The sequence below is a fragment of the Haliotis rufescens genome, unplaced genomic scaffold (assembly GCF_023055435.1).
Source record: "Haliotis rufescens isolate VD_foot unplaced genomic scaffold, xgHalRufe1.0.p SCAF_31, whole genome shotgun sequence".
In the NCBI taxonomy this organism is placed as follows: Eukaryota; Metazoa; Mollusca; class Gastropoda; order Lepetellida; family Haliotidae; genus Haliotis; species Haliotis rufescens.
The window spans coordinates 2,813,276-2,840,992 of record NW_025964013.1 but is presented as its reverse complement, the minus strand read 5'-3'; the positions used below and the strand labels follow the sequence as shown (position 1 = coordinate 2,840,992).

The following is a 27,717-nucleotide window of genomic DNA, read 5'->3' as shown; positions in this document are numbered from 1 at the left end:
AATGCAGCTACATGGCCGCCCATGTCTACGAGGGAAAGAATGGAGGGAAATGACCGGGATACTCCCAGTTGCTTTGTATTTATATATAGGAATATACAGGCTGCCTAATCTCGATGAACGTTTAATAATGCGGTTGGACAACGTGTGACACATGGCTTTTTTGACACATGTATTTGAACCTACAAATGAGGTGAGGTGCAATGTGGTTTACCGTCGCGTCCAAGATTATTGCACTTATATAGCGAGCTCGAGGCTGCTTGTACTAGTCCGGACTGATGCCGATTTATAGTGCTAGCACACTGAGATACCATGCCGCAGTTTAACATGAATTCATCACCTAGGCACAATATACTGACTTCGAGCCGATAAAATTACATGATAAATGGTACTAAACAATAAGTGAATGTTTCAACTTTACAAAAAGGAATTATGCCGATACGTTCACAACGAGTGAGTGAGTGAGCTAGTTGGGTTTAACGCCACTTTTAACAGGTCTCAGACGTTTACCACTTCTCAGACGTTTACCACGCCTTAGACGACTACAGCCCCCACCCCCGTTCACAACGGACAACACATACATCATACAACGACCACCACATACATCATACTACTGTACTAACAGGTCTCTGATTTGTTTGTGTATATAACACACACGACATAAAACATAAAGCTATTTTAAATTTGTAGTGTTTAGCATGTTATTTATTATAGCATGTTATAGTTATTTCTTAAGAGTGATGGCTCACATTTGCGACTCACATGCTATTTAGAAGTTACACGAAACAGCAAACAAGTATAATTATTTACCAAAATGTCTTCTCATCGGCTTACAAAAACCAATAAACTACTAATACCCAGTGGGAACTATAACATGTGAGCACAATGATGCTCATGACATTATCTGGAAGCCTTATTTCACATTTCCCCACTCACAATTGTCTTAAGAACTGGTAACAGAGTGAAGGGACGTGATTAAGCTGGTGACTTAATAAGTGAGTGAGTGAGTGAGTGAGTATGGTTTTACGCCGCTTTTAGCAATATTCCAGGCATATCACGGCGGGGGACACCAGAAATGGGCTTCACACATTGTACCCATGTCGGGAATCGAACCCGGGTCTTCGGCGTGACGAGCGAACGCTTTAACCACTAGGCTACCCGACTGCCGACTTAATAAGAACGTGTCAGTTTGCAAACTAGTGTTGTGCTTATACAACCTGTGATAACTACCAGGTGGTCGCTGTTGAGAGGTAGCCGGAATAAGAATAGTGCCGTGCACTTACACCATTTCCATTTATGAGAAAATGCACAATGTGGAAGAATAAATTCTTTTACAAATAATTTTAAGAAACCGTGCACAAAAAAACTATGAAAAATGAGAAAATAGGAAAACGTACTCTTTATGTCCAATCACACTTTAGTTATAAGAATATTTTGCAGTAGGGGCGATATATGTATGATGTTAACCTTTAATGTAAAAAAATATTTTTTCACATTGAGGGTTGCGTTCTCTACTCTTAATGTAAAACGGTTTACATTAAGAGTTAACACGTAAGCCTTAATGTACAAATAATACATTAAGAGTAATTTTACATCAAGGGTTGTATCCGAAACAGAGCTACACTGAACGGGTGAGAGTCTCCCAGCTGGTAGCAGTGCTTCGTAAGTTGAGCTTGAGTTCACAACACAGATTGTAGTAGTAGTAGTAGTAGTAGTAGTAGTAGTAGTAGTAGTAGTAAGATTGTAAAACTGTGGTATCAATGGTATGTCCAGTTTCTTCAGACCGCATGCCTTTGGGTACCACAGATTGAGTACAGACATATTTTGTATGCCTCACATTAACATGTGCTGGACAACCACTCATACAGAACTCGGTTTCAAAGTAGTTTGAATTACAAAGTATAATTTTCTTAAAGATCTTCGTACATTGTGATGTTGGCCACATTCGGTTTCTTCATTATGACAGTTCAATAGAAGGCAAGACTATACTCATTGTAGTTTACATGAAGGCATAAATGTCAAACAATTTTCACATTTCATAGTTACTTTGAATTGGGCATAATAGGACAGTTTTCGACTTCACCGAATGTCATTATTCCAAACTACGATAATTAACTTTAAGAGTTTCTGCTGTAAATTTGACCGCCTCCGTGGTCTAGAGGTAGAGCGTCTGCCCGGAGAGCGGAAGGTCCGGGGGTTCGATCCCCGGCCGCGTCATACCAACAGACGTTAAAAGATGGTACTTGTTGTTACCCTGTCTCGCGCTCGGCATTAAGGACTGGTCGGCTCGGACTCAGTATACTGTGTCTGAGTGGGGTATTCATGTTAAACTGCGGCATGGTATCTCAGTGGGCTAGCACTATATATCGACATTAGTCCGGACTAGTACAAGCAGCCACACACACACGTGCATGCACGTCGCTATATAAGTGCAATAATCTTGGACGCGACGTTAAACTGGATTTCACCTCACTCTGCTGTACATTTAAAAATACATTTTGGTTGCCATACATTTGGAGTAGCCATACATCGCCAAAACCTAATTCAGAAAGACAATGTCTAATGTATGGTTCCAAGTACATCCTCAAGTAAACCCGGAAGTAACGCCTTTGGGATTTGGTTCTGATTGTACAGGTCTAACAGCACAGTCAAGTTGGTTCTCAGGCTAAGAGCTGCATCATTGTGACATGTCCTTTCACATCCACTGTATACAACTGTTCAAAGATGCATTAAAATCATCATCTGATTCATTTCCCCAATACTGCATTTACAAAACACGATGTTCACACCAGGCGTGACAGTATCACGTATTAATTAAGCTTTATGACAGGAAGCGTTTGTCCGGTTACCGTTGTCGGGGATGCCGACTGTGATCAGTTTGGTGATGCAGTGGGTGGCAGGATGTACAAAATGTGGGGCAAGTCCTCGGTGTTCCGGGTGGACACGTTTCACGCGGTCCCATGTGTTCTACACCTGAAATACCCACCTGGGGTGACAACCAACACCAATGTTGAAAAGTATGCCCATAGCTAAACTCAAGAAACTATAATGGATTTGAAAATTTTCAAACTAAAAACAATCGCATAATACACAACTGCTGATGGATATTTTTGATATATTTGGAATACAAAATATATATGCTTCTTACACAATTTCAATCATGGTAGGGGTCATGCTGTTTGCAAATTCAGCTCCAACCCAATCCTCATGGGACCAATATATTTTTACCCAGCCAAAGATTACAGGAATGTTGCAGGAATGAGCTCGAGTGATGGTTCAATAGGCTTAATCGAATTTAACAACAGTTCTTAATTTTTTTTAATTATATGAACCACAATGCCAGTATACATTCTTTCGCCCCTCAGTATATATCACAAAACACCTATCACCTCTGAGAGGAATAATTTACACAGAAAACATGACTTAAGTGCTGACATGTTGCCGGTAAATACTCTAAATTGGATACCTGAAAATAGGCTCCTTTCATCTTTCTTTGTAAACACCCCTCGACATTTCCGTTTTTTCAAAATAGCATATAATGGGGCACGGATTAAGTGTACAATGAAAGACCAACTTATCACCGCTTTCAGTGTGACAGTGCAGCCAGAAGGTCACCTCGACAATAACATCAAGTAACAGTTGTACCATCTAATTTCATTATATAGCGCGGGCGCCATCGCCAGATGATCACTCACTCCTTTTTACGCCCAACTGCATGTTTTGGGAAACGAGGAGAAATCATCCATTGCCTATCGGTGTCCACACTCGTTGAAGTAAGAAAATCACGGCGCCAACTCTGGGTCTATAAACCAACGTGTAGACTGGTGAAACCCTGCACGATCAGCACGTGCAATATTTAATAAAGCACAGATATATCTCAATCTCCATATGTGGGCAGAAGGAGTAATAGTGTGTGTATTTATAGATACATTCTAAAAAAGTAGAAAGGAGAGGTTAAAGACCGGTTTTCGGGTTTGACGCTCTGCAGACGCGCAGAAATAACAGATAATTAGTGACAATGGAAGGGGAAGCGATGAAAACCATAATCGAAAGTCTTGAAGCTTGCGAATAGGTACATGATTAATGATAGCCTATTAACTTTCATGCAGTTGGTTTTCAATTACGATCTATTACGTTTTCTATTGATATTTATCGTTACGATACGCTCCTGATCGAAAATCTATTCTGTCAGCGACACGGATACTGTAATGTAATGCTTTCCTGTATATATGATTCATGACCTGTGTTTACAATTCGAGATATTTTTCATATTATTTTATATATTTGCCGTCACAAACCTCACAGCACATGGACGTTCACATATTAACAGCTTTCAACCATTTCTATTGTTAGGAATAGACTGTGTTACAAAAACACAACTCAAGTGAACCATTTAGGAAAATAAGGCATAGGATATTGTAAACTAACATCTAGTCTCTGAAATGAACATATTTTACAGAAGAAATAGTTGCTAAAGATTAGTTATGAAATATAATAGAAGTAGCCCATAGACTTTCTTCCTTTTCAGATGCTTCATTTCCTGATACTGCAGTAATCTAGACTTTCCAAACATTATTGACTTGCATGGGCTGTATTGGATATATTTTTTCAGGGTCTGTATGACGGACTAGGAATATTGGTGCATTGTCGATGCAAAAAGGATATTGTCACTAATTGGACCCATTCAACTCAGTGTTCGCAGCGCGGTATCTGCCAGACAATGACACATCCGACCCGTGAAGATCCGGGTTAGAATTGGTCTTCCGAAACCCATGCTGGTTGTAAGAGGCGATGAACGGGAATGGGAGGTCAGGCTAGCTGTCTTGGTTAATGCCTGTCATCGTATATCAATTCCGTAGATCGATGTTCATGATGGCAATCACCGGACTGTCTGGTCCTGACACGATACTTTACAGACCGGCGTCATATGGCTCTAATAATGCATGAGGCGTTAAGCAAAAAAAAGAAAATACTTACGAGAGCCGTTGCAATAAGATCGCTTTGAGGAAAGACGACAGAATAGACCGAATCTGACCTCGGCAATGTCGGACAAGTAAATTGTATGCACAGGATGGTACTGCCCGCACATTCTCACAATCTTCACGTGGATTACCTGTATCTTTTCTCCCAATACCGATTGTCATATCTCTCCCGCTTTCGGATACGATGGTTTGGCCATCGCGTTCATCTGCGTTGCACAGCCACATCTATGGGGGAAACAACTCACTAGACTACACTCTCAAGGATAACGACGTCATCAAGTTGCGAGTGCATGCTCGAATCTCCAGAAATGACGTCATGATAGAACAATGTTTTATCGTGAAATAAACCACACCTCGCTCTTCATTTTTTATTGCGATTTATGGCCTAGCAACCTAGCTTATGGATGTATATAAGTGATAGAAGTAAGTATTCGGATGGATTGTTTTCTAAAAGAGACCGGATGGTAATGTACCAAGCCTTTTGTCAAGCCTGATGATTGAGATGGTAGTGTACCAAGCTGTATGTTAAGCCTGATGATTGAGATGGTAGTGTACCAAGCTGTATGTTAAGCCTGATGATTGAGATGGTAGCGTACAAAGCTGAATATCAAGCCTGATGATTGAGATGGTAGCGTACCAAGCTATTTGTCAAGTCTGATGATTGAGAAAGTAGTATATCAAGCCGTATATCAAGCGTGATGATTGTTGGGTAGCATACCAAGCCGTATGTCAAGCCTGATGATTGGGATTGTAGCGTACCAAGCCGTATGTCAAGCCTGATGATTGGGATGGTAGCATACCAAGCTGTTTGTCAAGCCTGATGATTGGCATGGTGTGTACAAAGCTGTTTGTCAAGCCTGATGATTGAGATGGTAGCGTACCAAGCTATTTGTGAAGCCTGATGATTGAGAAAGTAGTATATCAAGCCGTATATTAAGCGTGATGATTGTTGGGTAGCGTACCAAGCCGTATGTCAAGCCTGATGATTGGGATTGTAGCGTACCAAGCCGTATGTCAAGCCTGATGATTGGGATGGTAGCATACCAAGCTGTTTGTCAAGCCTGATCATTGGCATGGTGTGTACAAAGCTGTTTGTCAAGCCTGATGATTGAGATGGTAGCGTTCCAAGCTGTTTGTCAAGCCTGATGATTGGCATGGTGTGTACCAAGCTGTTTGTCAAGCCTGATGATTGAGATGGTGTGTACCAAGCTGTTTGTCAAGCCTGATGATTGGGATGGTGTGTACCAAGCTGTTTGTCAAGCCTGATGATTGAGATGGTAGCGTACCAAGCTGTTTGTCAAGCCTGATGATTGCGATGGTAGCCTACCAAGCTTTTTGTGAAGCCGTATGATTGAGAAAGTAGTATATCAAGCCGTATATCAAGCGTGATGATTGTTGGGTAGCGTACCAAGCCGTATGTCAAGCCTGATGATTGGGATTGTAGCGTACCAAGCCGTATGTCAAGCCTGATGGTTGGGATGGTAGTGTACCAAGCTGTTTGTCAAGCCTGATGATTGAGATGGTAGTGTACAAAGCTGTTTGTCAAGCCTGATGATTGCGATGGTAGTGTACCAAGCTGTATGTCAAGCCTGATGATTGCGATGGTAGTGTACCAAGCTGTTTGTCAAGCCTGATGATTGCGATGGTAGTGTACCAAGCCGTATGTCAAGCGAGATGATTGAGATGGTAGTGTACCAAGCCGTATGTCAAGCCTGAGGATTGGGATTTTCCCATCGTGAATTTTCCCTTCACGTCGAGCAATATACTATCCGCGCCAGGTTATGTTGTCTGAGGTACAGTCGAGTATGCTCTTTCTACCAAGATTTCATGCCATATTTATGGTGCCAGCCCTTCACGTAGAGCAATATACCATCATCCCCAGCTGATGGTGTATACATTACTCATTTGCGTAGGTGCTTAAGAACATGTGCATATTATTCATATTTCAGTAAAGACACATTTTCCTGACAGCTGAGCTTTTCAATCAAAGTTTTACCATCAAAGGCCTGGTCAAGTCATTCCTGAAATTTTACGGTAGACATTCTGAGGAATGTACTAATATGTAATAATTATAGGTAAACTGCCAACATGATGCTCAATGCTTTCCCATACTATGACCTAACGTGCAGTTTTCACTCCTTCGTACACACTGGCACTTACTCTGATCGACCGGTGGTCATGCTGGGTGAATAATTGGTTGATGGTGAAGCGCCGTACCCCAACGACGTGGATCTTCGCGCATGTTCCTGATCACTGGATTGTCTCGTCCAGATTTGATTGCTTGCCGGCCACCGTCGTGTGACAGGTGTTAGGCTAGGTTTAGCAACAGACAAGCACTTTTTTTGCCATGAAACAGTGTGTGAGGTTTTTACCCTTTTCGCGAACACCTGGTGTCGTCACTGTTTTCCAGTGATGCGTTCATATAATTGTCATCACTATTTCGCCGTTTATTGCTAATGGAATCTGTTTCGGCAGGTACTCGAGACAGAATATTCCTGGCGTTGACAGTTTGTATTTACAATGTTGAAGTAATATAACCCCCACTCGAATAGATCTATACGACCATCATTACGTATACTGTGCGGTTATCGCAGTCATCATTGATGATATGAAATGAGATGTTAAGATTGTTGAAACGTTACACCCTACCTGAGATAACGATATTATGTACTTGTAGGCATAATAATAGTATATCTACTTATGAAATACAAAATAATGAAAATTCCACCTTGGGAATAATTGTGAGTCAATAATGAGTCCATTTATATGGCGCCAAACTCCATACCAGCTCGTGTGCTCGTGGCGCTAACATAGTACAAGGGTAATACTTGTCAAAGTGAAATGTTTTTAGTTTTGCCTTAAAGACAGATAGGGTCTCTGCAGTTTTTAGGGCTTCTGGGAGTGTATTCCACAGCATAGGTGCTTGACAGGAGAATGATCTGAATAATGTGATATATGAATATGTGTCTACAAAAATACAGTATGGTAAACGACATTGACGCTCAGAAGGGATCAGTGTCGTGAAGAAATATCATTCTCAATATGGCTATGTATGTAATCTAACCTCCTGACTCGATATTTTTTAAACATGTAGTAGAAAATATTTTCTTAGAGCCATAGTGATTTACCTTCACGAACGGCGAGTGCTACTAATACGAAAGGCTATTCCTGACAAAACGTAATTTTTAATGCTGCCAGAGCAGTGCCCCCTAAATTACCGCTTTCATCCTTAAACCATGTCTTCACTTTTGATTGTGACATTCATGTCGATACAGATATCGAGACACCTCATAATCAACAGAGAACACCGGAATTAGTCCGAGATCCTTGACATCAAAATGTATGCTTTTCAAATGAAAGATCTAAACGTACGCTACAAATTGATCTTAAACAAAACAGTCAGGCAAATCCTGAAACTTACATACAGACTCTCAAGTTACTACACATAACACGATCACTATACATCTCAAATGCATATCCAAGGTCATGGAGGGATGGAGGTCAGCAGAATCCAGCTAAAGTTAATATTAGTTCACCTCATTGCAACATGTTCCATGTTATACTTTCTCAGTCGTCCTACCTTAAGTCAGACATTACTCCATACAATAAAGGTGAGGTGAGGTGAAATTGGGTTTAACGTCGCGTCCAAGATTATTGCACTTATATAGCGATGTGCATGCACGTGTATGTGTGTGTGTGGCTGCTTGTACTAGTCCGGACTGATGCCGATTTATAGTGCTAGCTCACTGAGATACCATGCCGCAGTTTAACATGAATACCCCACTCAGACACAGTATACTGACTCCGAGCCGACCAGTCCTTGTTTTAGCCCCTTAATGCCGAGCGCCAGACAGGGTAACAACAAGTACAATCTTTTAACGTCTTTTTGTATGACGCGGCCCGGGATCGAACCCTGGACCTTCCGCTCTCCGGGCGGACGCTCAACCACAAGACCACGGAGGCGGTCCATAAAATAAAGAATATATGATGTATTTCCATCACTATTCCACATCTAAGTGTGATTACTATGTCTTTCCAGAAGCCATCTCTGACTACATCAACGTAGCAGTCGTTGGTGGCAATGTCAAAGGGCACGTCAGTGAGACCCGTCATCAAAAATAATATCAGATATGCCAGAGAGATATATAGGCCTGTATTGGCCCTTCACTTTATACAGTACGATCGTCGATATGTAAATAAGGGGGATCCTATTTACGCACGTTCCTATCCAAACAAAAGTGATCCCGTGTGTGTCATAAACTGGATGTAATGGCTAATTATGGCTTTTTAACGGCATTTGGAGTCTCGAATTCAATAAACGAAGGTGAATATCCCCTAGCGATATGCTAAAGTATGACGGAAGACCTGTTATTTTCTTGGGAAACTTCATTTGTTATTTCTTCAATCTGCTGTTGCAAATGTTATTTTCGCAAAGTACAATTGTATGACGAAGGCGACGAGCCATATATCTTGCGGTGATGGCTTCTTGACAATTTCCTAACTAAACCAGAATTGTTTTGATTCTACTTCAGTGAAACTGTTATTAGTCATTCAGGAGTCTTCTGTAAAGTGTCTGAAGGGAGTGGGTGGGAAACTTGGTTTGGATTAACGCCGCTGTGAACAGTATTTCAGTTAATCAGCTTTATGGGGGAGGAAAGCCCGAAGTGGTGTTGGCCTCAGACGTTTAACACCTTGGTGAAACACACCAGCACAGTTTATTACCGAGCAACATTGAAATACAATCAGGATGGATCTACGATCATAGGTTTCCGGCACGCCCTTGGGACGCAAATCACCATTGCACAGCGAATTGCGAAACCATAGATGACTGGGACACCAATTCCCCCCTCACGGTTTTCGAACGCACGCCTGTTTGCGAACACCTGGTATCACCACTTTTTGATGGTGATTATTGGACGCATGCTCATGATGTGGCCGGCATTGTACGATCGTCTTTAGTTTTGGCAGAGATTTCTTGGTCATAGGGAGAGCGTTTTGTCGCTTTCATTTGATATATTGACACAAGTACATAAGGCTTCACGTCAGTAATGATGTTTCTAGGTCTGCCAGCACCCTACCCGTGTTCGTGGGTTTTACCGAAGTGGTAAACGTCTGGGACCTGCATCACTTCGGGCTTTCCTCCCACATTAGGCTGACATGCCGCAATATAACTGTAATACTGTTAAAAGCGGCGTTAACCCAACCCACTCACTCATCAGTAATGACCGTCTTTCTAATTAATATTAATCAGTTTCCAAGACGCCCTCTTCATATTCTATGTCGTACTATGGATGCACCTCTGTGTCAAAACCACAAGCATGGCGCAGACGGTAATAAAAGGCTCGCTGAAGATACTGTGTTTGTGCCAAAGCTGCCCATCCCCTGACAATGTGTTGGCTACTCTCATTGAATTTAGTAGTAGTAGTGGTTGTAGTAGTAGTAGTAGTAGTAGTAGTAGTAGTTGTAGTGGTAGTAGTATTTAACGTCAGTAACATTGTGATTCCGTTACAAATGCGGTAATATATATGAATGTGCCAGATGTTGTATTTAGGGTGGAAAAGTAATGACGGTTAAAGTACCAAGTATGTGAGTAATCATTTCGATAAACTCTCTATGTCCACTGACCACATCTTCAGAACCACGTGATAACAATAGTTTACATTGCATTATGTTGTACCATATATGTACCAAACAGTGCACAAATCAGGATAGATTTCAACATGAAAACAAATGGTTTGTATACTATTTTACCATATTTCAGTTTACGTGCATGATTTGAAAACGTGAGAAACAGTTCAACCTCCCTGCAAATGTTCCCAATCCGATTGTATTGGGTGTCTCAGTGACATCAGCACGACGCTACCATTTTTGATGGTTGACGCAAAATGAAAGCGTAATAGTGTTATGAATCAAATCTAAATTGTCATTGGCATGTCATTCTGGAGAAAGAACTGTGTGTGAGGAGTTATTTTGTTGTGTAAGTATTTCATCATTTATCATTTGTTAGAACTTATATACAGTAGTTTTAATTGTCACTAATTTCTTTTCTTTTTTGCATCAGTCTGGTTGATTGTGCTTTGTCGTTTTTATGTCACATGCATCCTTTATGAATGAAATCGGCGATTCTGAGTGACATTTTGATGAATCCGACATAGTCGTACTTTAGTTTTATTTCATAATAAACTCCTGAGTGCGTAGATAACGTTAACACAAGATTTTTGTTGAATAAATAGTGAATCATTTCACACTTACCTTTCGCTGCTTGCACCAATATTACTCTTAGCGTCGAAAAAGCAAGAATAATGATTTCTTACCTGTCGTCTAGATACAGGTGATAAACAAGTGTTCAGCTGCACAGGTAAACTGGTGCGCCACCTTTCGCCAGGTCAGGTACATGGTGATTGCTCCTCTCTCCTAATACACGACCTCGGATGGCGCTATCCAATCAACTTGTAGAAGGATCGAATCAATGTTGAGTGACTGGGAAAATCACATGCTCTCACACTGTCCCTCCCGACGCTATCGTCGTTGAGGGAAAATCTAACCGCGAGAACCTCTACCGTAGTCGCTAAGACTTGCTACTTTCAGTTCGGATATTGGTGTGGAAGTATCGGTATTAGCCCGCCCACTCAAGGCCGAACAAGCGATTGGCAGGAGCGCCTATGCGCTGATTGACACGTTGGCTATTATTTCAATAACGAAACCTAAACCTATTTAGTTATCATACGTATGGCATGGTAAGCCCCAGAAAAGGACTAAAGTAATTGCAGAATGCTCCGTTGTTGCTAATACACCTTGGAGGCTACTGTCAGAGGCCATTGCGGAATAGTTTAATTGGCGCTGATTCAAGTTGAAACCAAGGAATCAGGAGATACGGACAGGGAAAGGGTTCCAACAAGATGCTGTAGCAGTCTGGGCAGTTGTTAAGGGGCTCTGTCGCTGGACCATGCAGTGGCTGAGGAATTATATTTTAGTGTGATGGGTAAATTGGGTGGGGGCGTGGGAGAGAGAGTTGTAGCCGTTGGGTGGTAGCGTGGATGGGAGGGTCATGCGTTAACATTAGGGGTGTTATCACTTGGTGAGAGCGTGGATAGGAGTGTAACTTTCGCGTAGTGAGAACATCGATGATAGGTTTGTTATCATTTCGTGATATTATGGATGAGAGGTTTGTAATTGCTAAGTGTGAGTGAGCATGGATGATAGGGTTGTTACTATGCTTGCCGTAAGAGGCGACTAACGTGATCTGGTGGTCAGGCTCGCTGACTTGGTTGATACATGTCATCGTATCCCACTTGCGTGGATCGATGCTCATGACAATTACTGGATTGCCTGGTCCAGACTTGATTATTGACAGACCGCCGTCATATATGTGTCATATAGTTGAGTGCGGCGTTAAACATCAAACAAACAAACAAACAAACAAACAAAACGTTTTTTGAGAGCATTGATGATAGGGTTGCTGTTGTTTAGAGATAGGATGGATGATAGGTTTGTTATCGTTTAGTGAGGGCATGGATGATAAGGTTGCTGTTGTTTAGAGTGAGTGAGTAAGCTGGGTTTAACGATGTTTTTTTAAAGTATTCCAGTTATATCACGGCGTGTCAGTTTAATGTGGGAGGAAAGCCCAAAGTCTTGCAGGTCTCAGACGTTTACCACTTCGGCTAAACCCACGAGCACGGGTATGGTATTGACAAACCTGAAACATAATGTTGTTTAGTGAGAGCATATATCATAGGGTTGCTGTTATTTAGAGAGAGCATGGGTGATAGGGTTGCTGTTGTTTAGCGAGAGCATGGGTGATAGGGTTGTTGTTGTTTAAAGACAGCATGGCTGATAGGGTTGTTGTTGTTTAAAGAGAGCATGGATGATAGGGTTGCTGTTGTTCAGAGAGAGCATGGCTGATAGGGTTGTTGTTGTTTAAAGAGAGCATGGCTGATAGGGTTGTTGTTGTTCAGAGAGAGCATGGATGATTTGGTTGCTGTTGTTCAGAGAGAGCATGGATGATAGGGTTGCTGTTGTTCAGAGAGAGCATGGCTGATAGGGTTGCTGTTGTTCAGAGAGAGCATGGCTGATAGGGTTGTTGTTGTTCAGAGAGAGCATGGATGATTTGGTTGCTGTTGTTCAGAGAGAGCATGGATGATATGGTTGCTGTTGTTCAGAGAGAGCATGGGTGATAGGGTTGTTGTTGTTTAAAGAGAGCATGGATGATAGGGTTGTTGTTGTTTAAAGAGAGCATGGATGATATGGTTGCTGTTGTTCAGAGAGAGCATGGCTGATAGGGTTGTTGTTGTTTAAAGAGAGCATGGCTGATAGGGTTGTTGTTGTTCAGAGAGAGCATGGGTGATTTGGTTGCTGTTGTTCAGAGAGAGCATGGATGATAGGGTTGTTGTTGTTCAGAGAGAGCATGGCTGATAGGGTTGTTGTTGTTCAGAGAGAGCATGGCTGATAGGGTTGTTGTTGTTTAAAGAGAGCATGGCTGATAGGGTTGTTGTTGTTCAGAGAGAGCATGGATGATTTGGTTGCTGTTGTTCAGAGAGAGCATGGATGATAGGGTTGTTTTTGTTTAAAGAGAGCATGGATGATAGGGTTGTTGTTGTTCAGAGAGAGCATGGATGATATGGTTGCTGTTGTTCAGAGAGAGCATGGATGATAGGGTTGTTGTTGTTTAAAGAGAGCATGTATGATAGGGTTGTTGTTGTTTAAAGAGAGCATGGCTGATAGGGTTGTTATCATTTAGAGAGAGCATAGATGATAGGGTTGCTGTTGTTCAGAGAGCATGGATCATTGGGTTGTTATCATTTAGTGAGAGCATGGATGTTAGAAGTTCGTTATAGCCAAGTGAGAGCACGAACGATAGGGTCGTTGTCGTCCACGAACACCACAGTTGAGAAGGGCTGTAGTGAGAAGGTAGTTTGTATGGTTTCGTGGATGAGAGGGTCGGCATAGCGTAGTGAGCGAGCGTATGTGACGGATGTAAGACCGTTGTAGTTAGGGTGTGTGTGTTATCGTTGGGTGGGAGCTGCGATATGAGGGTTGTAATAGTAACGTTAATGAATTGATGAGAGGTTTGATTTCACTCATTGAAAGTGTTGATAATGAGAGTGTTGATGAGGGGGTTGTTATCGGATAGTAAGTGTGTCGATGAGGGGGTTGTTATCGAGTAGTGAGAGCGTGGATGAGGGGGTTGTTATAGAAGTAAGGGAGCGTAGAAAGGGGTTGTTATTGAATAGTATGAGTGTGGATGAGAGGGTTGTTATAACGTACTGAGGGAGAGTATAAGGGAATGTTATTGAATAGTATGGGTGTGGATGAGAGGGTTGTTATAGAAGTGAAGGAGCGTATAAAGGGGTTTTCATTGAAGAGTATGAGTGTGGATGAGGGGGCTATTTTGGCTTCGTGAGAGGGCGTATGAGAGGGAGTATGAGAGGGATGTTATTGAATTGTAAGAGTGTGGTTGAGAGGGTTGTTATACCACAGTGAGAGAGCGTATAAGGGGGCTGTTATCGAATATTAGGAGTGTGGATAAGAGGGTTGTTATGGCTTCGTGTGAAGGGCGTATGAGAGGGCTGTTATCGAATAGTAAGAGCGTGGTTGAGAGGGTTGTTATAGAAGTGAAGGAGCGTATAAAGGGGTTTTCATTGAAGAGTATGAGTGTGGATGAGGGGACTATTTTGGCTTCGTGAGAGGGCGTATGAGAGGGAGTATGAGAGGGCTGTTATTGAATAGTAAGAGTGTGGTTGAGAGGGTTGTTATAGAAGTGAGGGAGCGTATAAGGGGGCTGTTATCGAATATTAAGAGTGTGGATAAAAGGGTTGTTGTGGCTTCGTGTGAAGGGCGTATGAGAGGGCTGTTATCGAATAGTAAGAGTGTGGTTGAGAGGGTTGTTATAGTGTAGTGAGAGAATGAGAGGGTTCTTATGGCTAACATGATGAAAGACAACTATAGTCATATCAAGAGAGTATGTAGCAGGCATAATCGTTTGGTTGTATTGTTGGGGACGGAATATTATGGTTATTGGTGTGAAGACGGGATGCTTTGTCAGGATTTGTCTGGGGATTTTATTTGCCAGTGTTAGATTGAGGTGCTTTTGTGTTTGTTGTTTAAGGCCACACTCAGCAATATTCCAGCTCTATGACGTATAAAGCCGACGGTACGTAATTTATCGAGTCTGGAGCGGACAATCCAGTGATTGACATCTTTTAGCGTTGATCCACGCAGTTGGGATGACATGCATCAACCAAGTCAGCGAGCCTGACCACCCGGTCCGATAAGCATGTCGCCTCTTGCGCCAAGCATGGGTTGAAGAAGAGATGTTCTAATCCATATCTTCACGGTTCGAGAGTAGAGAATTGATGTCGGTGGGAATATGATTTGTGTTATGATTTCTACTACACCAAATCAGAATCAGTCGCTCAACGAGCAGTTCTCGTATATCGCAGATTGAATCATCTGGCAGCTGTGATTGGATGATTTTGTGTAAGATTTTTATGCATCTAGTAATTCAAACTGACCATGTCGTTTTCAACATGATGACTTTTGCTGAATGTGACCACAAATATTTTCAAGCAAATAACATTTGGTGCGGAACTGGGTTTGATGTGTTTAGCTTCCTGTACTCGGAAAAGGAGCTGGCTAAGTTTGTCATTTTGTGGTTTTTATTGCTGCTCTTAGGCCAAACTGTGCACACACGTACAGGTAATAGCTGTTGCATGCATGGATATTTAAAAATATATATATAACTTTGCTATAGAAGTCTATGGGAAAACATTTGGGTGTGTGTAACCTTATGCATCCATTCACCACCCTGTCTGACCACAAACTCCCCAACAAACCAAATCAGCCATCTGTCCATCCATTAATTTAAATACAAGACTGGAGTAAAATAATGAAACTGATGTTTCCATGTCGGAGATGATTGTTTATAAGATATATGTTAACGTACTGTCATTGAATTGATTCCCGATGGACTTTGATCACATCTAAAGTATGTTATTGTTTATCTCAGGGCGGATTCGCGTATACGGAATGAGTATGATAGCTAACAGGGAATATTAATCAGGATATAAACCTGTTGTGTTCATAAATTTGAGGAAGACGAACTGTTGACTTGATACCTCTCATTTTCATCCGGAACACTAAAACACTGACAGCATCCTTCATAACGCGTACTTACATACTTTTTTTATGATTTTATTTCTTTTTGGAGTACACAAACAATAGGTTTACAGAAATAGTTCACATACAATCTTAAATACATACAAAGTACAAAGTATATCGTCTGATTATATAGATAATAACAAACAAAAACTATTCCAGTGTCATATTGTTGGATTGTGCATGACGTGGTGACAGAGAGCCCAAAATGTCATGAACTGTATGTATTTACTTCTGTTGATGTAATATGAATCGGTTATTTCTTGTTTGATGTATGGGAAATTTGGTATGGAGTCGGAAATGTTTGATTTGAATATGTTTTGCTTTGTTACAGTTATAATATGATTTCATACATCATTTCGTTTTTCTTGATTTTCAAAATTGTCAATTTTGAAAATCTAGTACTGTTCCAGTTTTGTCTTTGATCCATTGTGTAAGGTTGTTCCAATTTTGCGCTCAAAGTACATGTGCACAAGGTTTGTTTTTCTCCTTTACAAATAAATGCAAAGAAATTATTCTTTATATCCCATTTGGTACAGTAACTCGTTTACTGGTCAAATTCTATGAATAATACTGTATTGGAACCGTTTTTGTTTTGAGGACGCATTATATCTGTGGGGGTTACGATTAATCGTTTGCCCATTTTCTTCCTTCATGTTCCTATCTTTGAATATTTTTTTGGATATCATATTGTTGGATACTTTATTTAATATATCATAAAAAATCTAAATTCCAACTTTTGCACATAGTTTTATCAGAGAAGCGTTGTGAGCCAATCCACAACACTTGCGTTTTGCTTGTGTTAATGTTTAGGCCTGAAAAAGACGCATATGTTTGAAGAGTTGTCATGGTGTTTTGGATACAATTTTCAGTTCCATCTAATATGAGAGATGTGTCGTCTGTGATTTGGGAAATGAGATATTCTATCTCATCGATCTTAATTCCGTTTATATTTTTATTAGTGCGAAGCATTACTGCCAAAATTTCGGCGCATAACAAGAATATATAGGAGATAAAGGGTCACCTTGTCTACATCCTCTTGTAACTTAAAAACATCTAAAGCAAAAGCATTCACTAAAACACTAGATTTTATATCGTGATAAAATGTTGTTATCCAGTGCTTAATTCAAAGCTTCTTGGATGAAAACCCAATCTACTGAATCGATTGCCTTTTCAAAGTCTATAAGTAACAACAACCCCGGGATTTCCATGTATTCAGTAAAGTAATTACATACTGGTATATGAAATGAGCCAACTAATTCAGAACACATCGAAAGGGGGTCCCCAGTAGTGAAAAACGTGACAAATATTCCTCAAGCTCAAGATTATTTACTCACGTTATTGGTTCAAAATCGTGGTTAAAAATATATAGTTTCTTATAAAGCATTCGGATAGCCCTTCATAGATATGTATTTAATTTCATCGCAACCAGCTGTATATACTACACCAATAAGACTCAGGCTCCAATAAGTCATTTCCTCAACAAGAGATGCGGGTGACAGTGGTGATGACTGATGACAAACATGATGACCCAATTCATTTCTCATCACAAGTTTAGCTACTTTAGTTATTTTTAAGTTGTACTTATGTTGGTTTGAAATAACTGTCCAGTGACAGTGCTACATATTCAGAATTTCTATCTTTTGGCCCCAAACTCTGACACTTCCTCTCTTACTCCTCACCGTCTATAGCTGCCACATTAGTTGTACATGGGGACAGTGCTGTTTACAAATATGCATCAACCCAGAGGACAATCGCGATCTGTAGTTATGAGGATGGTGTACTGGTGGAAAGAGTCCAGCTGACCCTGAAGTAGGTCGGAGTACCGCCGTTTTGGAGCTGAAGACGAACCAGCCTTGCGCAACATGAGGGACTGCTTCCTGTTGTGGCACAGTGGTTGGTGTGGGCAGAATACCCTTTTCGAGAACACCTGGTGTCATCTGATTTTCAGTGGTCCATTCATATTTCATATAATTTCCACTGATATTTACCCTTTACGCCAAGTAGAATATGTTTCAAAATCTAGGCTGGTTATTCTCTTGCACTGACAATTAATATTTTTCACTTAAATAGCTTGGCATAAGGACACCCTGAAATAAAACTCGCAATAACTGTTTACCAAGTTGGTTTTGGGTATCATTTAAATTATGATATGCACAACTGCTCAGCTTGCTAAATATGACAACTTGTTGTAGCTTATTTACCCCAAAAAGAAAATCCCGCTTGTTACAAAGTATCGGCCAAAACACGCGTAACGGCCAATGACTTGAGGCGCTTCACTTTGAGTGGCATGCAATCCGATATTTCTTTTTAATGTCATTTTTATAATTTTATCGTTCTTTAATGAGCTAGAATCACCGCGTATGGCAAAACTGATAAATGAAAATAATTGATAACACACAAAACATTGAACGCAATATAATAATGGCTAAACAATGCAATAACAAAATATAATGTAGATTAAAAATTAGCGATATATTTGCAATTTTATCCGCAACTGCTGAAAGCGGACAGACACGCCTCGAGCTAAAATAGGTGGCTTCGAGAGATTCCGGGATTATCTTCCCGCAAAAATAAACGGAAATGACGGAATTATCTATTGTAAGCGTAATCACTTGTTTATTACTGACCTTGGTAGCAACGGTTGATAGAAATCTTAATATGTATTGTATTATTTTGCGATCCGTCCATACGCAACAAAACGTTTGAAGTTACATTATGGCTTCCGCGATCGAGGATATTCGGGGAAGTTTCAGAAATTCGGATAGCGTGGAGGATGGCGATTTTGTTCGGGTTCGATGACGTGAATTTGGAAGAAGTAGACAATCTGGACACTGAAGACGGGGAAGAAGATATCTCGGAGGACCACTTAGTCGGAGCGACCGAACACCATGGCTGCAACATTTTGTTGATCGATCGAAGCCTAGAAATATTGGTGGAAATTTAAGCGACACGTTGAAAGTACAATCACGTGCGAAGAATAGGAAAGCTGTTGACACCTCCGAAATGAGGTCTTCATTTCTACCTTGCTAGTGATGGGCCTGTAAAAGAAGTCAATTTATGAATCCTACTGGTCAAGTGACCCACTAACTGAAGGTAAAGGGTTCAAAGCTATCATCTCCAGAATTGGCTTATGCAGATTCTGATGTTGTTTCATTTAAATGACAAAGCCAAAGACTTCACCAAAGAGGATCCAACCTGATACCTCTAATGACAATTCTTGTTTCGGGATAGCAGAAGCACTTCTAACTAGACAGGGAGGTATCTGCTGACGAATGTATGCATGCATACAATGGACGAACAAGGTTTGCGGCAATATATGCCAAATAAACCGGAGAGACGGGGATCAAGTAGTGGGGTCAGACAGCGGGATTGGGTACATGTGGAACGGGAAGGTTTATACATGTACAGCCAGACCGCATAGTTTTAGGTATGAGGTTTTAACACCATTGTGTCAACCGCTGTATGGTAAGGATTACCATGAGTACATGAACAATGTTTTCACTTCCTGGAACTATCTGACAGACAGGTGCATGTGGAACACTGGGGGCTTACTGACTGGATATAACGCAGCCTTTCAAGGATGCCCGCCCCAAGGCCGGTGATGATCCGCATTCATTTCGAGACAATGCACTCTTCTACATCACATGTGCTGATAAAAGAAAAGGAAACTTTTTGACATGAGTTCCAAATGGCTCTTGTATTTTTAAAAGAGTAAGATCTAGGTCTTCACAAAACTGCTTATGAGAGGTAAGAAAGCCAAAAGCGGTTCAGTTGTAGTCACCATATTGGGTCGTGGACCTGGCAGACGAGCAGTTGCAGTATAGCATGATGTTGTAAGTGGTGGCAAAAGGTATTGTTTTACCTCATGGACCTTTCTGTCAACAGTGCACTGGTCATCTTCAAAGCTGCAAAGCCAGGTAAGAGACGGCTTACGTACTTCCGAGACATTTAGATTGGCCATGGGGCCTGGGGGAATACGGGCAACATGGAAATGTAAGACCTTGGCCTCGTGCAGCGAACCTGGAGCGTCCTGTCAGACTTACACCTCCCCATTTCCCCGGCAAATCCAGGAAACGACACCACAAGTTAAGACGTCTGCAACGACTGCGTAGAACTGCAGGAAGGCATGAGAACACCTTTATTTGCAAGAGCTGCAATGTTTACGCGTGCCCTGTTCCATGTTTCGAACGGTACCATTCATTGGTAAATTATAGATCATCGTGGTTTTTTTATTTATGTATATTTCGTTTCATGAAAACATTAATTTGTGATGCTGAATAATTACTCATTCAACTGCTCCCTACAAGCATCACCGTCAGACACAATACATATAAAGTCCTGCTGTACCAACTACATATTATTTTATTGTAAGAATCAAGGGATGATTTCTATGTACTTTTCTCCAACAGAATAGAACTGCAAGATTTACATTATCCATATATGCCCTGTTCCTTCTCTCAAAAGATAACTTTCTCTGATACTTATATGATTACCCCACCAACACACGTGCAACCCAGGTCTTTGTGAGTACACCAAACAAATGGCATGTGCTGTGGCAAAAAACGAATTCATCCTCTTCATTTTGCATTACTATATTTTAGCATTTCTTTTTTAGCATTTTTTGCTCAGAAACAAATTGGTGAATCTACTTAAACGATGTCAATTTGGTTTGTTTATGTTATTGTTCTTATCTATTTATCATTTATGGTTCACTTATATTAAATAATGTTGAAATGTGTTTCACGTTACTGATGTTCAGATAAAACATAATAATCGAAGATGGATAATTTACACACTGCTGATGCATTGATCTATTTTAGTGTCTATCATCGATACACAACGAAGGAGATATGTTCATTTGTGGTATAATTTTATTTATAAATGTTATGTGATATTGTTCTAAATACATGCTATGTAAAATTTTCAGGCATTAAATAATGTATGATCAGAGCCAAAATCATTAAAATATACCAAATTGTATGAGGAATCAAAACATACTTATTTTAATAACAGATATGTATTAATATTTTATTAACATATGCATCATGCAGCTGCGAATATCTTTTCAGATTTAGGAAAGCATGAATGTTATTTAAAAACACAAATTTTGCCACGCACATTTTTGCGCACATGTTGTGGAAGGTGGTTATTGCCGATCGACGATAGCTGTAGACGTGTTGCGTTGGACACAATTATCATAGTTAAAAACAACATCAACAGCATAGTTGCATGTATTATATCTTCAACAATCAACAAAACTTCAAATGAAAGAAACTTGTCAGTGACAGGTTGACATTTAGCTCCAGATATCTACTACCGTTTCCGGGCCACTGGAGCATACAAGGTCAAACGGGTATCAATAATATGTCAGTCATATAGTCAGCCACATTGTTATTTCTTGGGAGTAGATATTAATGATACTATGTAGTGACCTGTGTTTATTCTGGCTGTGACAGACGAAATATATCAAAATGTACCGTTACCTTTTTGCATCGAAAGATATCAGCAGACGACCCCTGTCTGTGATTTCACGTCCGGTGACCTTTGCGCTTTTGCTGTCAAATCTCGTGATTTTTATTTTCGTTTCTCTCGTGAGTTAAGCTGAAAATGACAAACGAAGCACTCGTCGATTAACAACATAGTAAACGTTTGCTTAGATGTCTATATAAAAGCAATGCATACTTTGTTGATAGGTTGTTTTTTTTGGTGTGATCGGGCGAAGCGCGCCATGTTCGATTTTCGTACGTCTGCTAGCAATACGACACAGATTTCGAGTTTTTGAATACCGATAATAATAATATAGTAGGTAGGTTATTGTATCCTAAAGTTTGTATAACATTACACGTTGTACTGGGCCTAATATTTTCATTTCCGCAGTTGACACGATGACCTCGAAAATTACGTTTCTGTTTTGTCTAACGTTAGTAGAATATATTCACTGAAATGGTTCATATTTTACCATCGCGCTGCTGATAATTAAATACACATGTCATCCCAGTCTAAACTAATATATCGGAGATATGATTTTTGAAATCAGTTAGCACAAATCTAACAGTTTCCTAATACGCAACCCTTTCAAGATTCAATCACGTAATTAAGGTAAGTTCAAGAAAATTTACAAATTTTATAGTCGCTTTAGTCATTACCTCTGTATGTTTGAAAAGATCAGGACAGTTTTATACAGTAATGTGTATTATCTATTCAGGGAGGAAGCATTGTTTCATTCGTCACATTGTTAATGAAGCCAAGACTGTTTGAAATTATCCACCCTCTTTACAGGGTCTTATGCGAAAAATATTCCAGCAAGAAGGGCTAAGAAGGGTGAATACGCATTCTGTAGGACTAAAGGTTACTTATGTATTTTGAATAGATTTGATTATGTTCAAAAAGTTGTTGTGATCAAGTGCTTGTGAGCGACACAAACATCTGAAACAGCTGATGTACCGATATTGAACGTGCACATTTCTTATGGTTTACCGGCTATGGTTTAACATATATGCATCTTTATCTTGGCTATCGATAGGTCTCTGTACCAACACTTAAGATTGTGTTTGAAAAGGCTTGTTAATTTTGATAAATCTGATGGAAATAGAAACTAGATTTAAAAGAGAGATGTTGTCTCGACCAATCTAAATTCAGACAGCTGACACAAAGCCTTACTAACAAAAGGTGAGTACTCCTCTCTCACAACAATAGACTCCGATGACTGGTAAACAACTACTAACTCCTCATTAGTCGAACCACAAAAAGGTTGTGACTCGACATTCACAATTGCATTCGAGAAAGAATGTATTCCTTTTTAAAAGCTAGCTTTCTACACTCAGAAAGCATATGCCCTGTTTTACGGCAATATCTATAGGTAGGCGCTGACGAAAATCCAAAAGTATCCTGAAAACCAACTGGAGTAGAACTTGACATTTTGTCAACAAACTCAGAACCAGACTTGTTAGGACTAGATCTAGGAGAGGATGAACTATCCTTTCCTGTGAACTCTTGCCTGTAAACCCTGAGTGCTTAAAACTAACCCTTTGAGTCAGCGAATAATCATCAGCCAGAGTAGCAGCCTTGTGTAACTGATCCACTTTCTGCTCATCAAGATATGTCCAAATGTCTGTTGACACAAACTGCTTAATATCCTCGAGCAAAACCAACTGCCTCAATCACCATTGACCTTCCGCGAAGTACATCACCTACCAAATATATTTTTTTGTCTCCCTTGCAAACTCAACAAAAGTAAAATCACCCCTTTTCTTAGCAGATCTATACGTTTGCCTGTATGCTTCAGGAACCAATACATAAGGTGAGGTGAAATGGCGTTTAACGTCGCGTCCAAGATTATTGCACGTATATAGCGACGTGCATGTACGTGTGTGTGTTTGTGTGGCTGCTTGTACTAGTCCGGACTGATGCCGATTTATAGTGCTAGCTCACTGAGATACCATGCCGCAGTTTAACATGAATACCCCACTCAGACACAGTATACTGACTCCGAGCCGACCAGTCCTTGTTTTAGCCCCTTAATGCCGAGCGCCAGACAGGGTAACAACAAGTACCATCTTTTGACGTCTTTTGGTATGACGCGGTCGAGGATCGAACCCCGGACATTCCGCTCTCCGGGCGGACGCTCTACCACTAGACCACGGAGGTAGTACAAATAAGCCTTCACAACGTCAGCCTTAACAACCGGATAATCAGAACTATCAATAGGTAAAGCAGAATAATCTTCCTGTACATTTCCCCTTAACACACTTTGCAGCAACTAATCTACTGATCTTGCGGCCATTTCAAACTTTTAGCCACCTTTTCAAAATGTAGGAAATACAATTTAAACAATAAAATAACACGTCCCATTTTAATTCTGGAAACCCAAAAGTCCAGAAACTCTACGCTCTTTGCCCAGTCTCGGTTAAAGGTATTTACAAAATTAAACATGCCGTTTTCATGGGAACATACAAAGGAAGAAAAAATGGAAAAAAAATTGTTTAAAAACTCAATATTTAGACTATGTCGCCCATGGGCCTGCCCATGGGCGAAGTGTGGCAATGGGCCTGCCCATGGGCGAAGTCTGGCCCATGGGTAGGCCCATGGGCAGGCCCATGGGCGAGAATATGTTCCTTTACTTAAAACTCATGTTTTTGTTTCGCAAATACATTTAATGTATTCATTCAAGTATCATGACACAAAATTTAACTCATTTTAACTTAATTCAACGATTTTATAGCGATATTGAAATATTTCGCCCATGGGCGAGAAAACGGTTTGGCCCATGGGCGAGAATATGTTCCTTTACTTAAAACTCATGACTTTGTTTCGCAAATACATTAAATGTATTTATTGAAGTATCATGACACAAAATTTAACTCATTTTAACTTAATTCAACTATTTTATAGCGATATTGAAATATTTCGCCCATGGGCGAGAAAAAGGTTTGGCCCATGGGTAGGCCCATGGGTAAGCCCATGGGCAGGCCCATGGGCGAGAATATGTTCCTTTACTTAAAACTCATGTTTTTGTTTCGCAGATACATTTAATGTATTCATTCAAGTATCATGACACAAAATTTAACTCATTTTAACTTAATTCAACGATTTTATAGCGATATTGAAATATTTCGCCCATGGGCGAGAAAAAGGTTTGGCCCATGGGCGAGTATATGTTCCTTTACTTAAAACTCATGATTTTGTTTCGCAAATACATTTAATGTATTCATTCAAGTATCATGACACAAAAGTAAACTCATTTTAACTTAATTCAACGATTTTATAGCGATATTGAAATATTTCGCCCATGGGCGAGAAAACGGTTTGGCCCATGGGCGAGAATATGTTCCTTTACTTAAAACTCATGACTTTGTTTCGCAAATACATTAAATGTATTTATTGAAGTATCATGACACAAAATTTAACTCATTTTAACTTAATTCAACTATTTTATAGCGATATTGAAATATTTCGCCCATGGGCGAGAAAAAGGTTTGGCCCATGGGTAGGCCCATGGGCAGGCCCATGGGCGAGAATATGTTCCTTTACTTAAAACTCATGTTTTTGTTTCGCAAATACATTAAATGTATTTATTCAAGTATCATGACACAAAATTTAACTAATTTTTACTTAATTCAACTATTTTACGGCGTTATTAAAATATTTCGCCCATGTTTTCTTCAGTCCCTTTCAAGCATCAACTAACCGTTTGCAAAGTATATTGTATCATGTGAAATATACTTTATATTATATCATTACATTACTATTTAAAAAGGGCATTTGGTTGGATGTTTCCTTTAGTTCTACAAATTTCACCTGTTTTACATGTTGTAGCGATCTTTAATGAACCCGGCCTTACCTCTCAAAACGTTTTGACAGTTTATCATACGAATTCATGTGCATGTACTCCAATTCATTGGAGTTATTTTCCACAACATTAAATTTTAGTTAGTTTCTATTTCATTTCCCATTTAATGTCCGTTGATACATCACACTGGGCAATTACGTGACACTAGGTATGCAATATACAGGTACGCGTGCGCGTATTTTTAATGAAAAAAACTATTCGTCTTTTATTGCATAACGTTTGGCTGAATATCTTACATTCTAACGAAATCTCGAAATAATTATTTAATTACATGCGGTTTCGAACTGACCAGTGGGAATTATGTTTCAATGCGATTGAGGAAAACGGGAGTGAATATTGTGACACTAAAGCAACTTTTAACTGCATTGTCACTTTTGGTATGAAAATGGTAACAGTTCAGAAAAAACAACAGCCTTCTTATGATAATTCTCATTAGTACGTTGTATCTAATTACAGTGTCGGCCTTATTTACAGGTGATTCTACAATACCTGCTCTCGGTCAATTACGATCTACCACACCACGCGTGAATAAACAGTTATGCAGGTGTTGCTGTGGGCAAATACCTAGCCTGAAAATGTTTATTTTTTTTAGGATACATGTTTTACAAATGTTCGTTGATATGTGGATATATTAAGCACAAAGACAAAAAAATGTTTATGAAAGATGAATTAGTGCCTTGATATATTCATCGAGATGTGTATCATCGTTTAATGGGGTCATTCAATAAACGTATGTTTGGAGGAGATATCAAAGGAGCCGCCCAATATACACAGTGTCGTCCGGTGAACTACCACCCCACCCTGTCCATTAGAGTTATGTAATCGGTACACAAATATATTTGATGCGGTGTCAGTGCGGAAGGAGTTTGAATTACGTCCGCCAGTTGCCACAGAAACAATAAACAAGGTCAATCCGTACTAATTACCTAGTGACGCACGTAACAACGACTGTCAATAGGGAAAATGGTGAAAACAAATTGAAATAGATTTTAATAAAACATTATTGTACTAAATAACTCGCAAAAGCGGTGCCTAAAATTGTTTGACCGTGTTATGTGTGTTGTAAACTGACGAATAGCAAGTAATTGTCATGCTGTACGCATGGTTCCATATACAAATTCAGTTATACAACCGGTATGAAACTGAGAACTGAGATACCAAGTACAACCTGCATTCACACACGGAAGCAATATACTTGTGTGTATGCCCTCTCCTCTAAAAAATGTATCACTAAAGTATTTGCATTGTAATAAATATAGTAATGATAAAACTTGGTAATTTGGTAGGTCTCCGACAGATATGATTTTCAGTTTTTTTACACCTTTGATTGATACGGATTACGTACCTGTAGTCTAATCACTGTCTCTAATGTATCTGCTTGTTAGAAATTTCAAATGTCTTGTTATAGCACTGTTCCTAAAATACGGCAGTTTCTTTTATCGGGTATAAATAGTTGATTCGTCTTGTCACGCAGTCATTTTTACTTGATCGAATGATTTCCACAAAAAATTACGGCAGAGAGTTTTGTATTTTATTATATTTTTAGAAGATTTTAGAAGATGCTTACATCACTGTATCTCAGAACGTATAACTGATAACATTCAAACATGTAATTAGTACACAGTTAATTGTTACATATAATTTCCTGCATATTCCTTTTTGAACAAAAAGCCTTCATGTATACTGATATCGGTGTCCACTGTTAAAAGGGTATTAGTGCAGTCAGCCATGGTAAATGGAGAGACAATAATAAGGTGATTAATTATAGTCTGTTGCAGAATATGCGGTATAAGTGTAGTCATTGATACATATACACATTACACATATACAGATGAAATACACGATATGATGCAGTGCAAGAACAAATTAAGATACGGTTTCTATTAAAAATAATTATACGATTTGGGATTTAATTAGCATGTTTAAATTTTCAGGCCAACACGGCTGAGATACAGCATCGGCATACTCAACTGGAGTTGTTTTCTGCCGGTCGTAAGTTCATTGTTTGACTGAGAACACTCGTGTCGGGGTTGCGATATTTTCTTCTCTTTGTTGGCAGCCTGCCACCGGTCTGAATTTTGAGAAAGGTCTCAGCATGGGACTGTTAATTACTTCTTAATGATGTCTACAAGCTTACAAACTTGTAGATGTTGGGTGCGGTTAGGACCAAACTTTTTCAGCTCAGAGTGTTAGTGGTCCTGGAACCCATAGTGTCAAACAGGTTCTGCACAA

General features: G+C 39.9%; 1 protein-coding gene across 1 annotated transcript in view; it reads right to left on the bottom strand.

Moving 5' to 3' along the window:
* LOC124136765 (P2Y purinoceptor 1-like) overlaps positions 1-11,757 on the bottom strand; it is a 91,036-nt gene extending 79,279 nt beyond the window's left edge. Inside the window, exon 1 of the mRNA XM_046502784.2 lies at positions 11,294-11,757. The gene's annotated coding sequence lies outside the window, so the exon portion shown is untranslated. The remainder of the gene's footprint in view (positions 1-11,293) is intronic.
* Between the last annotated feature and the right edge of the window lie 15,960 nt (positions 11,758-27,717).